The sequence below is a fragment of the Macaca thibetana genome, chromosome 15 (genome assembly GCF_024542745.1).
Source record: "Macaca thibetana thibetana isolate TM-01 chromosome 15, ASM2454274v1, whole genome shotgun sequence".
Lineage (NCBI taxonomy): Eukaryota > Metazoa > Chordata > Mammalia > Primates > Cercopithecidae > Macaca > Macaca thibetana.
The window spans coordinates 94036129-94053337 of NC_065592.1; the positions used below are offsets into that span (position 1 = coordinate 94036129).

General features: G+C 44.3%; 1 long non-coding RNA gene and 1 other non-coding gene across 4 annotated transcripts in view; one reads left to right on the forward strand and one right to left on the reverse strand.

Moving 5' to 3' along the window:
* LOC126937175 (uncharacterized) overlaps positions 1-17209 on the forward strand; it is a 59027-nt gene that overhangs the window by 27548 nt on the left and 14270 nt on the right. For 2 of the 3 annotated variants that reach the window (XR_007719674.1, XR_007719675.1), the window contains exon 2: positions 14986-15575. This is a non-coding gene — a long non-coding RNA (uncharacterized LOC126937175). Of the gene's footprint in view, positions 1-579; positions 744-14985; positions 15576-17209 lie in introns of those variants that run through there. The other variant, XR_007719673.1, reaches the window with a different exon arrangement.
* Positions 3234-3340, reverse strand: LOC126938230 (U6 spliceosomal RNA). Its single transcript, XR_007720041.1, has one exon. It is a non-coding gene; the product is annotated as a U6 spliceosomal RNA (small nuclear RNA).

The following is a 17209-nucleotide window of genomic DNA, read 5'->3' on the forward strand; positions in this document are numbered from 1 at the left end:
GACAGAGTCTTGCTCTGTCACCTAGGCTGGAGTGCAGTGCCACGATCTCAGCTCACTGCACCTCTGCCTCCTGGGTTCAAGCAATTCTCGTGTCTCAGCCTCCCTCCCGAGTAGCTGGGATTACAGGCACATGCCACCATGCCTGGCTAATTTTTGTATTTCTAGTAGAGATGGGGTTTTGCCATGTTGGCCAGGCTGGTCTCGAACTCCCGACCTCAGGTGATCCACCCGCCTTGTCCTCTCAAAGTGCTGGGATTACAGGCATGAGCCACCGCGCCCGACTGTCAGTGCTTTTTAGTCCTCTCTGTGGTACTAGACCTAAACTGTCCTGTGACCCTGGTGCACTCCTGTCCTCCATATCTTGTCCTCTGGCCTTGGTCTCCTGCAGGAGAAAGGCATTTCCATTTCTGTCTCCAGGACTCCTTCCTTGGACCCAGATTGTTAGCAATGTCTTCTCCACCTTTCCTAGAGATTTCCTTTTATGATGTGCAGTCTATTTGAAGCGTATTATTTGCAAGGCTTGTCATAGTGTTTGCGTGATACCCCTTTAACCTGTCCTTGGGGCTTTGCTTCACCAGGGTCATCTAAATGATGGCAGTTCCATCTTTCTTTATGGCCACCTCCTGCAGGGACAGCAGACAGCAGCTTGTGGTTGGTCAGGAGATGCTGGAAGACTGGAGGAGAGCTCCTGATGGGGCAGCGATGAGCAGAGGCTTGTGGACTGGACCTGTGTGGTTTCGTAGGTAAGAGAAGCGGGCAAAGGAGGGCAGGCTCAAAGCCCGACCTAGAAGCTGTTTAATCTGGAGTTGGCCCAGCTGGATGTAGAATCCAAAAGAAGGGAAGGTTTGGTAAAACTAGGGTCAGCGAACTGTCACCTGCAGGCCAAATCCAGCCTGCCTCCCATTTTTATATGACTTTTACGCTAAGCATGGTTTTTACCTTTTTATATGATTGGAGAAAAGAAGCAAAAGAAGAATAGTATTTTGTGACGCATAAAAATTTTAGGAAATTCAAATGTCAGTGTCCATCAATAAAGCTTTATTGGAACACAGTCCTGCCCATTCACTTATGACTATGGCTACTTTCATGTTACAACAGCAGAGTTGAGCAGTTGGCTACAGAGACCATATGGCCCATAAAGCCTGAAATATTTACTGTCTGGCTCTTTACAGAAAAAATTTACCAACCCCCAAGTTATACTATTAGCCTGAGCTTTGACCCAAGCCCATCAGAACACCTTCCCTGTTCAGTGTTGCGTGACCTCTGCAAACCCCACCAGGTCCCATCCTAGGAGCAGGAGGGAGAGAACAGGTTAATTAGATGGGTTAATTTGAAGAACTGTTCTTTCAAGAGGTGAGAAGGGATGAGATGAGAGAGTGCAATGCAGTTAAGACCATAGGCTGTGATTCAAATGTTGGTTTCACCACTTACAGCAGTGGGACTTTGAGCTAGTGTCTTAACCTCTCTGAGCAGCAGTTTCCATATAATAAAATGTGAATAATTATATGGTCAAAAATATAGTGTCGTTGTGAGGAGCAAATGAGCTACTGCATGCAACAATGTCTGGCATATGGTAGACACTCAATGCATATTCACTACTATTAATTACTATGATTAGATGGAGTACAGCAGTGGAAGAGTTGGCCTGGGAGAGGAAGAAGCTGTCTTTCCTCGAGCAGCATGTGGAGTAGAGTAAAAACAATAGGCATTCGAGATAAACAGACCTGGGATTAATTCCCTTTGTTAGTGATGCTGTGTGACTTTAGTGAAGTTGATTAACTTCTGAGCCTCAGTTTTCCCCTCTCTACAGAACTCAGATGTCAACGGGTGGGGGTGGGGGGCCTTCCTGCCCTTGAATTTAGGAAATGTACTTCCTTTACAGGTCTGCCTGTCACCATCTCAGGTGACACACACGTGGCTTTGTTTCACCCTATGCCAGAAAGCACATTCAACAATTTTCTTTCAGCATTTCATGAGCTTAGTAAATTTACTTGAGATTTTAAGAGAGATGCTTTTGAGGGTAGGGGCATATTGTGCCACCCAAAGCCTTTCTCTAAAGCTCCTGCTCTTTTCTTGCCTCTGCCCCTCCCCTCTTCTTTCTGAGTGAGGAGCCCACTGTCCCCTCACCCTGCCCATTCCACACACATTTCCTCATCTCTCTCCCCTCCCTCCACACTGTCCAAAGAGGCTGATCAAGGCATTTTCCCATGAAGATGATTCTCTCCCCAAGACAAATTCTTTTTTTTTTTTTTTTTTTTTTTTTTTTTTTGAGACAGAGTCTTGTTCTGCTTGCTCTGTCTCCAGGCTGGAGTGTGGACTGCAATTTCTACCTCCTGGCCTCAAGCTATTCTCATGGCTCAGCCTCTTGAGAAGCTGGGATTACAGGCGTGCACCACCACACCCGGCTAATTTTTTGTATTTTTAATAGAGACAGGGTTCCGCCATGTTGGCCAGGCTGGTCTCAAACTCTTGACCTCAAGTCATCCACCCTCCTTGGCCTCCCAAAGTGCTGGGATTACAGCCCCGAGCCACCACGCCTCGCCCCCAGGAGAAATTCTCATACCAGTTGCTAAAAGAATATTCCTCCATCCCCTAACAAGCAAAACAGGGATAATTATGCCTACCTCACAGGGTGTTTGTGGGAATTAAATGAGGTAATGTTTCTGCAAGCTGCTGGCACGCAGCAGGCAGTCAATAAATGTTAGCTCCCTCCTCCTTTGATTCTTCCTTTGTGACGTGAAGGAACAAAGAGAGATGTTGGGAGATATTTTGAGGTGGGGAGGAGGGTAGATAAAGCAGCCAGGAAGGTCATCTCCTTGACCATCACCCTCCGGTAAAGTGGAAGAGATTATTTGCCAAGAGCAACTGGAAGAGGTGGAGGGGCTCAGGGCGGAAGCTAGACAAGCCTGGTTTATCTTGGAGACCATCCAAAAGGGTTTAGTTACTAGAACAGCAGTTCCTCTACATAAATCCTTCAGGTTCTTGAAAAATGTTATTAAATCACTTCTGCATCATAAATAATCCTAATTTTATTACTCTGGCCTCTCAGGCCAAGGTGTGAGTCCTGCAAGGTCCCTCTCCTGCTGAGCTGCAGGCCCAGGCACACAGCTAAACGGGGCAGGAGCCCAGGCTCGGCTGAATAGGCTCCAGTGGCCTGGATCGTCTGCTGGCTTTCTCTGATGTTTTCCAAGCTGTTTCATTTTTTTTTTTTTTCTTTAAAAAAACTTTCTTAAAAAAATGTGGAATGCTTCACAGATTTGCATGTCATCCTTATGCAAGGGGCAGGTTAATCTCCTCTGTATTGTTCCAGTTTTAGTATACGTGCTGCCAAAGTGAGCACTCCAAATTCTTCTTAGTAATCTTCCTTGACGTGTAGGACTCCAAATGGGAGGTTTATTAGCAAGGTCCTGCGTGCAGAGGCATGGGAATTTGGGAATTCTGTTACTTGTCTATTTAGATATGTCTCTTGTCCTGTTTGTTTGTGTTAGTTAGCTTTTCTTTTTTTTAAAAACCACGGATTTTTTTTTTTTTTTTTCCCCGAGACAGAGTCTCACCCTGTCGCCCAGCTGGAGTGCAATGGCGCAATCTTGGCCCACTGTAACCTCCTCCTCCTGGGTTCAAACAATTCTCCTGCCTCAGCCTCCTGAGTAGCTGGCATTACAGGTGCCCGCCACTACGCCTGGCTAATTTTTTTTTTTTTTTTTTTTGTATTTTTAGTAGAGACAGGGTTTCACCGTATTGACCAGGCTGGTCTTCAACTCCTGACCTCATGATCTGCCCACCTTAGCCTCCCAAAGTGCTGGGATTACAGGTGTGAGCCACCGTGCCCAGCTAAACCACGGAATTTTTTTGAAAAAACTCCTTCCAAAAGAGTGGATGGATGGCTTTCGTCCATTCTGCTGTGGGCCAAGGATGTTTCTCCCCCATGTAAAAACAAATGGTTGTGATTATTCAATACCAAATTGTATCCTATACTTAAGAAGTCCCTGCTATTCTCCCCAGATGTCCTCATCTATATCTATATATCTTTTCTTTTCTTTCTTTCTTTTTTTTTTTTTTTTTTGAGAGGGAGTTTCGCTCTTGCTGCCCAGGCTGGGTGGAGTGCAATCTGGGCAGCAAGAGCGATCTCAGCTCACTGCAACCTCCTTCTCCTGGATTCAAGTGATTCTCCTGCCTCAGCCTCCCAAGTAGCTGGGATTACAGGCTCATGCTACCACAGCCAGCTAATTTTGTATTTTTAGTAGAGACAGGGTTTCTCCATGTTGGTCAGGCTGGTCTTGAACTCCTGACCTCGGGTGATCCACCTGCCTCATCCTCCCAAAGTGCTGGGATTACAGGCGTGAGCCACGGCACGCACATCTGGCCGTGTATCTTTTCATTTATCTTTTTTTTGTTTTATTTTGTTTTTGTTTTTGTTTTTTTTGAGACGGAGTCTCGCTCTGTCGCCCAGGCTGGAGTGCAGTGGCCGGATCTCAGCTCACTGCAAGCTCCGCCTTATGCCATTCTCCTGCCTCAGCCTCCTGAGTAGCTGGGACTGCAGGCGCCCGCCACCTCACCCGGCTAGTTTTTTGTATTTTTTAGTAGAGATGGGGTTTCACCGTGTTGGCCAGGATGGTCTTGATCTCCTGACCTCGTGATCCGCCTGTCTCGGCCTCCCAAAGTGCTGGGATTACAGGCATGAGCCACCGCACCCGCATCCGGCCCTGTATCTTTTCATTTATCTTTTTTTTTTTTTTTTTTTTTTTTTTAACGTTAGAGATGGGGTGTTGGCTGTATTGCCCAGGCTGGAGTGCAGTGGCTATACACAGACTCAATCATATCACTCTACAGCCTCAAACTCCTGGGCTCAAGCAATACTCCTGCCTTAGCCTCCTGAGGACTGCAGTTACTTGCTATTGCGCCGGGCTCTGTAATTTTTTAACCCAGAGATTTCACGTAGCTTTTCTTCCCAGAGCAAAGTAAGTTGAAAAGTAGCAACACCAGTCGGGCATGGTGGCTCACGCCTATAATCCCAACACTTTGGGAGGCCGAGGTGGGCGGATCATGAGGTCAGGAGTTTGAGAACAGCTTGGCCAACATGGACAAACCCCGTCTCTACTAAAGATACAAAAAATTAGCCGGGCATGGTGGTGCGCACCTGTAATCCCACTCTGAGACAGGAGAATTGCTTGAACCCAGGAGGCGGAGGTTGCAGTGAGCCAAGATCACGCCACTGCACTCCAACCTGGGCGACAAGGCGGGAGTGCGTCTCAAATAATAATAATAATTATATTTATTTATTTATTTATTTATTTTTTCAAAAGTAACAACACCTGTCTCTATTATGTGGCATTCTGGGCTTTAAAACACCCAAATAACTAGAGGTTAGGAAACATGGGTTCAATTCCTAGTTCCTCTCAGTCCACTGTATGTCTTCTGAAGGATTCTTTCTTTAAATGTTTTGGTTTTATGACTTAATGTTTTTCCCAAATATAAAAACTGTGTGTGTTCCTGTGTAAAACATGGAAGGCACCAAAAAATATAAAGAAAATGTAAACAAAAACCATACTTAAGTTCCACCCTCAGAAACTCCACTGTGAACATCTTGATACATTTCTCTAGGGTTTTGTTTTCTCTGCAAATGTGCTTACATAGTTACCAAATGTGATCCAATTGTAAACAGTTTTGAAGCCTGCTTTTCTACTTACGTTTATTTAATGAGCATTTCCTAGTCATTAAAAATTCTTCAAAAGCCTATTTCTGCACCATAACATATTTAATCATTCTCAGATTGTTCTACACTTAGGCCAGTTTTTCACTCCGTAAATAATACTGCAGTGATGCCCTTTGTACCTTGGATTTGCATATCTGAAAATTCCCTTAGAAGGTACTCCTAGAGGTAGGATTTCTAGTAAAATAGCATCCTGGACCTCACTTTAGTCATCACTGTTAAGTCAGCCCACAGTGTTTCATCTTGAGTCTGATAAAGTATGTAGTAACTAAAATAGAAAAAGGACTTGGTAATTTTTGCCTATATGGTGGTTTCATGGCATGCAGCTGGAGGACAAAATAATACAATGATGTTCATCGTAATTATGATTTGGAGCTAAAGGAGATAATAATAACAGCTAACATTTATTGGGTGGTTTATATGTGCTAAGCCCTGTTTTAACTGTTTTTCACATACTAACTCCTTTAATTTCATCACAACTCTAGAAGGCAGGTACTATTGTTATCCCCATTTTACAGATGGGGAAGCTGAGGCACAGAGAGACTAAATTACTTATGCAAGGTAAATGGCTGAGCCAGGACTCAAAGCCAAGCACTTTGGGTGCCAGCCCATGCTATTCACCATGCTGAATTCTGCCCAGAAACAATCAAGTGGGGAAGGATCCTTACCTCCCACATGCCGGGATACATGGCACAGGGCTGCTTAACCTGGGGGGAGACAGTCCCTCCCTGCGCACTGTGGAGTTCCTGCCTCCTCTACCCCTGCTCTTCCTTTTTTTTTTTTTTTTTTTTTTTGAGATGGAGTTTCGCTCTTGTTGCCCAGGCTGGAGTGCAATGGTGCGATCTCGGCTCACCACAACCTCCTCCTCCTCAGTTCAAGTGATTCTCCTGCCTCAGCCTCCCGAGTGATTCTCCTGACTCAGCCTCCCGAGTAGCTGGGATTACAGGCATGCACCACCACGCCCAGCTAATTTTGTATTTTTTTTTTAGTAGAGACAGGGTTTCTCCATCTTGGTCAGGCTGGTCTTGAAACTCCTGACCTCAGGTGATCTGCCCGTCTCGGCCTCCCAAAGTGCTGGGATTACAGGTGTGAGCCACTGCACCCAGTCTCTTCTTCTTCTTTTACCAGCTTCTTCTTCTTCTTCTTTTGTCCATGCCCTGCCGGGTATGGACAGGACAGAAGCCCAGCTGCAGAGCACCCAATTCTCTATCTGGAAGGGAAGAGGAATGCATATCAGGCTGTTCTCCGTTAGCTGCTTATTCAGGAAGGAAGGATGGAGGGAGAAAATGAATGCAAAAACACTGCTTTAGGACTTTGGTGTTGTGTTTTCTTTTCAGTTTTGTTTTCCACAGTTGTGAGAACATTAGCCTTGCCTATTTAGCAGTAGTATTTCCTTCGCATTTTTCACAAGTTCCTTTTCAAGACGTTCTCAGCTCATCCATTGATGCAGTGCTAGATGTGAACAGTAAAAATAGGAGTTATTAAGGACAACGGTGACAGTGAATTCTGAAGGAGGTGACTGTCGTTTTCGATACTGTCCATAGCAGATTACCCTGGTTACAAATGACCTCCAAACAGTTGTTCAGCTTGGACGCTCCATGCCCCATTGTATATAGAGAGAGTTTGGGGCTTAAGTTCTAATTAATGGCCATTTTCTCTTGTCCCACCTCCTAATGTTGACTTAAAACAATACCAGTGTCACACAAGACTACACAGGTTGTTTCTGTTTAGGTCAAGTAGACTGGCACCCTGGTGAAACACAACACAATATTCACAACAAAAAATAAACACAGCCTTCATCCTGCTTCCTCTTTTTTACCTTGCCAGGTTCCTCTGATGAGAACCCCACCAGAGACAATTTGCCTGTGTTCACGCACTGGCTCAAGACTGAAATTTGTAGAACTTCTAATAGCACCAGAAGTGAACTTGGGGAGAAATGAGCCACAGAACCTTTGGGAAATGCTACCAGCATAGAATCTTCCCAGGGGTTTAGGTCTCTGCAGTAGGGGACTCTGTACAGCCCGAAACATGCTTTAAGCATCCACTCTGCCCAGATTTGAGCATGGTGCCTGGCCCACAGAGATGCCCAATCAATGTAAACTGAATTGAAGTGAGTTCTGTTGAGTTGGAGTGGATGGGATAGTAAAAGGTAGAAAAAGGGATGCTCTCTTCTTTGATTTTTCAGATAGTCTAATAACAACAACAATAATAATAATTAATATCTATGAAGTTTTTACTATGGGACAGACCTGTTTTCAAGCACTTTATAAGCATTATTTTTAAAATTTATACAACATTCCCATGAAGTAGTTATTTTTAATATTTCCATTTTAGATAAGAAAGCTGAAGTTAAATCACTTTCCCAAGGTCATAATACTAGCATGCAGGCTAGGCAGGGTGGCTCACATCTGTAATTCCAGCACTTTGGGAGGTGAAGGCAGGAGGATTGCTTTAACCTAGGAGTTCAAGACCAGCCTGACCAACATAGTGAAACCTTGTCTCTACTAAAAATACAAAAATTAGCTGGGCATGGTGGCAGTCTCCTGTAATCCCAGCTACTCGGGGGGCTGAGGCAGAATTGCTTGAACCCAGTGAGAGGTGAAGCCAGCTGGACTTCCTGGGTCAAGTGGGGACTTGGAGAACTTTTCTGTCTAGCAAGAGGATTGTAAAACGCACCAATCGGCGCTCTGTAGCTAGCAAGAGGATTGTAAAATGCACCAATCACCACTCTGTAAAATGCACCAATCAGCAGGATCCCAAAAGTAGCCAATCACAGGGAGGATTGAAAAAAGGGCATTCTGATAGGACAGAAACAGAACATGGGAGGAGACAAATAAGGGAAAAAAGCTGGCCACCCCAGCCAGCAGCAGCAACCCACTGGGGTGGTCTTCCATGCTGTGGAAGCTTTGTCCTTTTGCTCTTCACAATTAACCTTGCAACCGCTCACTCTCTGGGTCTGCGCCATCTTTAAGAGCTGTAACATTCACCCCAAAGGTCTGTGGCTCAGTTCTTGAATTCAGTGAGACCACGAACCCACCGGCCGGAACCAATTCCAGACACACCAGGAGGCGGAGGTTGCAGTGAGCCAAGATCGCGCCATTGCACTCCAGCCTGGGCTACAGAGCGAGACTCCATCTCAAAAAAAAAAAAGTTTGAGACCCTGTCTCAAAAACAAAACAAAGGTCAGGCACGGTGGCTCACACCTGTAATCCCAGCACTTTGGGAGGCTAAGGTGGGCAGATCACCTGAGGTCGGGAGTTCGATACCAGCCTGACCAACATGGAGAAACCCTGTCTCTACTGAAAATACAAAATTAGCTGGGCGTGATCGCGCCTGCCTGTAATCCCGCTACTTGGGAGGCTGAGGGAGGAGAATCATTTGAACCTGGGAGGCAGAGGTTGCAGTGAACCGAGATTGCCCTATTGCACTCCAGCCTGGGCAACAAGAGCAAAACTCCATCTCAACAAAAAAAAAAAAAAAAAAAAAAAAAAAAAAAAAAAAAAACCTAGCATGCAGTAGAATTGGAGCCCAAACAGTCTGACTCTAGAGCCATTCACTATTCCACTGTCACTCAAATGGAGTATTTTAGGGGCCTGAGTTTTCTGAGAGGTTAGTATATCTATACAGTATCCTGAAGAAATGTTACGATGGAGTTTACACCCTAACAAACATGTATGTATTTATAGAAGATGTTATTTGTACTGTTAAATCATATGTATATATACCATATATTTTATCTATATTTCTACAAACTGATCAGCAACATGTGATAGTGACGCTGGTTTGAGCGATCTTTTATAATTAGTGAAGTATATTTAAACATGTATTGAAGGATAATATACCTACAGAAAAATGTACATATCATATGTGTATAGCTTCATGAGTTTTCACAAACTGGAATACACTCATTCATCCACCTCCCAGAAAAAGAAACAAAACATTCTCAGCACTCCAGAGATCCGGTCCAGTCTCTCCCTCCCCTGGGGGCAACCTCTATCCTGATTTCTGACACCACAGATTACTTAGCAATGGGAAATTCTAAAATCTTTTTCTTTTTTTCAGAGACTTGCTATGTTTCCCAGGCTGATCTTGAACTCTTGGCCTCAAGCCAGCCTCCTGCCTTGGCCTCCCAAAATGCTCGGATTACAGGCATAAGCCACCGTGCCCTGCCAGAAAATTTTTAGTGTGGGAAAATTGTCAAAGTTCATCAAGAAGCCTCAGTTTCGGCCGGGTGCGATGGCTCACGCCTGTAATCCCAGCACTTCGGGAGGCTGAGGGGGGCAGATCACTTGATGCCAGGAGTTTGAGACCAGCCTGGCCAACATGGTGAAACGCCAACTCTACTAAAAATACAAAAATTAGCTGGGCATGGTGGCGCGCGTCTGTAATCCCAAGTACTCGGGAGGCTGAGGCAGGAGAATCGCTTGAACCCGGGAGACAGAGGTTGCAGTGAGCCGAGATTGTGCCACTGCACACCAGCCTGGGCGACAGAGACTCTGTCTAAGGAAGGGAAGGGGAGGGGAGGGGAGGGGAGGGGAGAGGAGGGGAGGGGAGGGGAGGAAAGGGAGGAAAGGGAGGAAAGGGAGGAAAGGAAGGAAGGCAACTTCACATTATAAGATAAACCTCAAACAATAAATATAAGAAAAACAAGCGTTGAGTTCCGTTCCTTGAGGTTACATCTTTCGGATCCACTGCCTTCTTGTGGAGTTCCAGAAGTGCCCTTTCAAATAACTGTGAGAATGGGCTGGGAATGAGGAGGGGGTTGGCATACACTTGTCTAAGCATATTTGTAAATAAAGCAAAAAGCAATTTAAAGGGGAGTCTGTGGTAGGGTTTTGTTTTGTTTTTTGAGACGGAGTTTCACTCTTGTTGCCCAGGCTGGAGTGCAAAGGCGCAATCTCAGCTCACAACCTCTGCCTCCTGGGTTCAAGTGATTCTCCTGCCTCAGCTTCCCGAGTAGATGGGATTACAGGCATGTGCCACCATACCCGGCTAATTTTGTATTTTTAGTAGAGATGGGGTTTCTCCATATTGGTCAGGCTGATCACCGACCTCAGGTGATCTGCCCGCCTCGGCCTCCCAAAGTGCTGGGATTACAGGTGTGAGCCACCGTGCCTGGCTGTGGTAGGTTTTTACACATGAATAAGACTATCCAAAATGCCTTCTAATATTCAAGCATTGGATGTATTGCTATGTTTGCAAGCCTCTGAGCCCCCTTCTAAGAATTTTCACAGGGAGCTGGGCAGCTGGAGTGGCAGCCATGTTGGTACAATGTGGTCTTGCCCCCAGTGTCATCTGATTGGACCAGAAAGAGACATCTGACTCAGGCTGGCCAATTAGATCCTCTCTCCCAAGAATTTTTCACTGGAGAGAAAGGATGCAAGGTAGTATAGGCTGGTCTCTTAAACTAAGAGCATCCCAACTGAAGAGCTTTGGCTTTGCAGCAGTCAAGAAGAAACACACAACACCAGACTGCAGAGAGAAGGAAGGAAGTAGACATGCTGAGAGGCAGAGAGGAGGGCCGCAAAATAAGAGACAGGAGAAGACCATGGAGGCACAGAGAGGAGGACACTGGAGCTAAGTAGCTGACTTGATTTTTGCTGCTCTTCTGGTTTAGGTTCTCGTCAAGCCATCATGAGATCCAGCTGTGCGTCTTATTTTTGGGCTCCTCAGATGATTCTAGACCTTCATCCTATAATCTTCTTCAACATTCTGCGGATGCTAGCTAGAAGGGCATCTGTTACTTGCTGTTTCAGAAACAAGGGCTGCAAAATTCAGTGGCTTAAAACAAGAGCAACACTTACTTTTCTTACAGATCTGTAATCTGAACAAGGCTTAGCATGGACAGCTCATTTCCACTCCAACTTGGTTTCAGCTGACAGCTTGAAGGCTGACACTCGCACATGCCTGATTCTTGGGTTGCAAAGACTCAAGCAGTTGTGGCTGGAAGAGTTGTGGCTGTATAGGAACCTCTCTGTTTCTCTGTGGTCTCTTTATCATGGTAGCTTCAGGATAGATGGACTTTCCCATGGAGGCTAAGGGCTCCGAATGCACAGGTCCCAAGGAGAGAGCCAGGTGGAAGCCACATTGCCTTTTAGTACCCAGCCTCTGAAGCCATGCAATGTCATTTGATCTCATTCTATTTGTGGAAGCAGTTACAAAAATCCACCTTAGTTGAGGGACCCCATCTCTCAGTGAAGGAATGTCAACATCACATTTTTTTTTTTATGAGACGGAGTTTCGCTCTTGTTGCCCAGGCTGGAGTGCAGTGGTGCGATCTCAGCTCACTGCAACCTCCGCCTCCCGGGTTCAAGCGATTCTCCTGCCTCAGGCCTCCCAAGTAGCTGGGATTACAGGTTCCTGCTACCATGCCCTGCTCATTTTTTGTATTTTTAGTAGAGACGGGGTTTCACCGTGTTAGCCAGGATGGTCTCTATCTCCTGACCTCATGAGACCCGCCTCGGCCTCCCAAAGTGCTGGGATTATAGGCGTGAGCCACCGCGCCCGGCCAGGTGCTACACACTTTTAAACAACTAGATCTCATGATAACTCACTATCACAAGAAAAGCCCCCAGGGGATGGTGCTAAAGCATTCATGAGAAACTGCTCCCATAATCCAATCACCTCCTACCAGGTCCCACCTCCAACACTGGGGATTACAGTTTGACATGAAATTTGGGCAGGGACACAGATTCAAACCTTATCAAAGCATACCCTTTCTTGTTTGTATAAGAAACAAGAAATGAGGTTTCCCTCCAACTGGAGCCTTCTCAATCTCCTCATAAATAATCCAGCTTTTCAGGGTTCAAAATACTCCAGAGCTATAAAGTAGGGACTGCTGAAAGATGTATTAACTCCTCCAGGCCTCCAAGGTGCTATTTAAAATGTTATTGCTTCATATCCCGTAATAGATGCTGAAACCTTATTGATGGCCTTTCTCCTGATTGTTTGTATGTGGAGGTTGAAGGTTTGGAAATAAAGAGTTGGTGAACTAGAACAGGACACTGAATTAACTCTTTCAGCAAGGCTTAAAATAAAGGAGTTTAGTCATATAAACTCTAAAACCTAAAAGATACTGAAGCTTCCAGAATGAATCAGTAGCTAAGGCAGTGTTATTAGATGCAATAATTACTGGAGGGGTGAAAACCTTGTTGATGCTGACTGAGAACAGGTACATTTAATACTTCTTTTATAGCAACATTTCCAGTACTGTACTAATACGAATATTAACCTAGTGTCTGTGTATTAAAATATGCACATTCTGGTTATATAGAAGAAACTTCAAACTGCCATCTTTTTTTTATTAATAAAAGGTTAATCAGGTTTATGTTAACATCTTCAATTCATAGATTGGTCTGTTTGCAATAGGGAAAGAAATGAGACCATCAGTGGCTAGTTTAAAAAATTCTACCTATAATAATAAACAAATGTGCATGAATATAGAGGCAACCTGAATAGTAGGTATATTTTGGATCTGGTGTAACTAGATAAATGGGAAGAAAGCCCTGATTTGTAGCATTTGCCAAGCTATATGGTGCAAATATTTCTACCGTGGCTGACTTCTAGCTACCCACATGGCATCACAGAATGCAAAGTTGGGAGGAGGTACACCCAGTTGGTTCTGTGAGATGTATGAGCCAGTCCTACATCATTGTTTATAATTCTTGGAAAGCCAGTTGGGTGGTAGGTACTTGGATAAACCTCCTTATAATACTATAGGAAACAAGAGCAAATTTTATTGGCAAGGTCCATGGCAGAGTCATGTAATGTGCATTGAATCTCCGTTTACTCCCTGACAATTCTCATTGGCCAATGGAATGGGAGCAGAGATGAAAACATTTAAAAGTTGGGTTGCAACCCCTCAGCCCTCTCTTCCCTTACTACTGCCATCAAAGAGGTCGCATTCCCAATGGTGCAGATACAAGATGGTGGAACCCATGTCAACCTGGTTCCATGAATGTCTGTGTGGAGCCCAGTGCCCATTCACCTACATTGGGTATGTATGATGCTTCAGGTTGCTACTGCTGCCTAACAAGCCATCCCATACAAAATGGTTTAAAACAACAATTTGTTGTTACTTCTCCAATTTTGTGAGTTGGCTGGGCTCACCTGGGGAGTTCTTACTCACTTAGAGTCTGTCCTGTGGTTGTGGTCAGATGGTGACTGGGTCTGGGGTGTTTAGGAAGCTTGACTGGGATTGAACTAAAGATGCTTCTTTGCTTATGTCTGGCACTTTGGTGCTCCTCTGCATAGAGGTTCATTCTCTAGACATTTTATATCGTGAATGGCTCCAAATGCAATATCAGGAAGTGCCAGGATTTCTAAGGCACTGGGGAGAGCCACAGTGTCACTTCTGCCACACTTATTTCTGCACACTTCCTTGTTTAAAGTGAGTCATGGGATCATGCAGAGTCAGAGTAGGAGGTAACTTTCCAAGGGTGTGATTACCAGGAGGGAAGAGTCATTGGGAGCCCTTTTTGGAGACTAGCTACCACGTACCATGAGTAAGAAATAAACCTTTGTCATGTTAAACCACTTAGATTTCAGGGTTAATTTGTTCCCTTGGTAAAAACCTAGCCTAATCTGACTAATCCAATAACTGGTACTGTATTAGTGATGTTAAGCTAGAAAAAACAAACCCCCAAATATCTGTGGCTTAACACATAGTCCTCTGGGGATCTGATGACTCTCTAGGACTGCGGCCTTCTAATGGTGACTCAGGGGTCCACGCTGCTGGTCTTTTGTTGGTTCACCGTCCAGAACATGTGACTTCTACCTACCTGGGGCAGAGGAAAGAAATCCTGGGAGACTCATAGCTCTTCAGTACCTGTGGACCAGAACTAGTCATGTGCCCCCTCACTCCAGCTACAAGCAGGCTGAAAAATTGCGGGCAGCATGTGGGCATTTGGTGATTAGTAAATGTCTTAATCATAATATTATGTGGGATTCTTGGCCTCTTTTTTTCCTCCCTTCCCCTTATCTCATCCTCTGTAAGAAATTTAAAAGAAAGAAAGAGAGAGACAGAGAGAAGGAAGGAGGGAAAATAGGAGGGAGGGAGGAAGAAAGGAAGGAATGAAAGAGGCAGGAAGGGTGAAAAAATGGAAGGAAGAATACCAGAAGGAATTTGCTCTATAGGATGTAAAATGCAACCACTAAAACTACCAACAAAACAACACTATCAGCAGATACTGCTAAATAAAAACTATTAACAAAGAACTGTAATAGCAGAGGCTTTCACTGTGTTTTTAACCTGTTTCATTTTTCTTTTTAATCAGCGATGATAAGGAAACTAAACTGGATTAAGTGCTATCATCTTGGAGGTGCAAAGGCAAACAAGGAGAAAGAAGTGATTGAAGAGCACTTCAGAAAGCCTGGTACATTCAAATCAGCAGGGCTTGATTACTCGCATCCCAGGACACTTAAGGAATTGGCAAATATAATTGCAAGACCACCAGCCTTTATTTTAGAAAATGAAGGTTGGACAGAAGAAGGTCCTGACAAGTAGAATCAGCAGATGGAGTACCTGTTTTTTAAAACAGGGAAAAAGACAGCTGTAGTAATTATAGACTATTCAGCTTATCTTGGATACCTGGGAAGATACAAGAGCAAATCATCAAACAATCAATTTGCAACCACCTAGAAGAGCACAAGGTACTGGGTCGTAATCAACATGATTTTGTGAAGTGCAAATTATGCCACACCAATTTAATTTTATCTATGGTAGAGTGATGAGCCTGGCAGAAGAGGGCAAAGAAATATCTACAACCGGACTTCAATAAGGTTTTCTATTTTTATTTAAAATATTCCATTTCCTGGCATTTTCAGCATCAACCTTCTGAGAGGATGCTATCTGAACAGCAGTTGGGTAGGTATGACTGGGTAAAACACTCAAAATGGTAAAAACAAGGATTCTACTCCAGGCTGACATAGTTAGTAGTAGTTATTATTATTTTAATCAATTGATGTAGACAAAAGTGACAGTAGCGTGGTGAAGATGGCATTCTCCATCACTGATGAGACATATGACAGAAAATAGGCGATGTAAAAACCCATTTAAGAGGTCCAATAGCTAAGTAATATGAGATCCAGAAGTGGAGAACAGACAAAATGGCATAAGGGACATTACTAGAGAAATTATATAAGAAAATTTCCGAGAAAAGGACACATTTTTACATTAGAATAACCCTCTAAGTGCCAACAGTGATAAATGGGGAAGATAACCCACTTGGACATAATTTTGTAAAATTTTTAGAACTCTAAGAATAAACAAAAGTTTTTGAAAGCTTCCAGAAGGAAGAATTAGGCCACCTATAGAGGAATGAAAATTGAACAGCCAAATTCTCATTAACATCTCTGGCTGCTGGAAGATAATCGAGTAGTCCTTTTAGTTCTGGGGGAAATTAAATTTGAAACTAATTTACATATCCAGCCTACCTATCAATCAACTGTGAGGGTAGAATGTAGGTGTTTCATACAAACCAGGGCTTGTAAAGGACTCCTTTTTTAAGTTATTTGAGCATGTATTCCAGCAGGATGACGAAGTTATCCAAGAAAGATTAAGGCAAGGGATCTTTCTAACACAAGAAAGGAAAGTAGTGTGTGATTTAAAAAAAAAATTATCCAGGCCGGGCGCGGTGGCTCAAGCCTGTAATCCCAGCACTTTGGGAGGCCGAGACGGGCGGATCACGAGGTCAGGAGATCGAGACCATCCTGGCTAACACAGTGAAACCCCGTCTCTACTAAAAATACAAAAACTTAGCCGGGCGAGGTGGCAGGCGCCTGTAGTCCCAGCTACTCCGGAGGCTGAGGCAGGAGAATGGCGTGAACCCGGGAGGCGGAGCTTGCAGTGAGCTGAGATCCGGCCACTGCACTCCAGCCTGGGTGACAGAGCGAGACTCCGTCTCAAAAAAAAAAAAAAAAAAAAAAAAAAAAAAAAAAAATTACCCATTTTGAAGTAGGAGGACAAAGAGTTCCAAAGAGAAGGACTCTGGGGCAAAAGTATTGCATGCAGTCCATAGTGTTACTAGGAGAACAACAACAAAAGTTTTAGTATAGGCCTGGCGTGGTGGCTCACGCCTGTAATCCCAGCACTTTGGGAGGCTGAGACGGGCGGATCACGAGGTCAGGAGATCGAGACCATCCTGGCTAACATGGTGAAACCCCGTCTCTACTAAAAGTACAAAAAATTAGCCGGGTGCTGTGGCAGGCACCTGTAGTCCCAGCTACACGGGAGGCTGAGGCAGGAGAATGGCGTGAACCCAGGAGGCGGAGCTTGCAGTGAGCCGAGATCGCCCCACTGCACTCCAGCCTGGGCGACAGAGAAGGAGTCTGTCTCAAAAAAAAAAAAAAAAAGTTTTAGTATAAGATAAACTATATATTTAGTCAATAAAAAGATAGGAAATTAATAATTCCAGAAAAACCAAAAGCTAATTGAGTATGTTATGGCCCAATTTAGAAGAATAATGTATAATTTTCAGTAATTTAGGGAGTGTGAGAAAA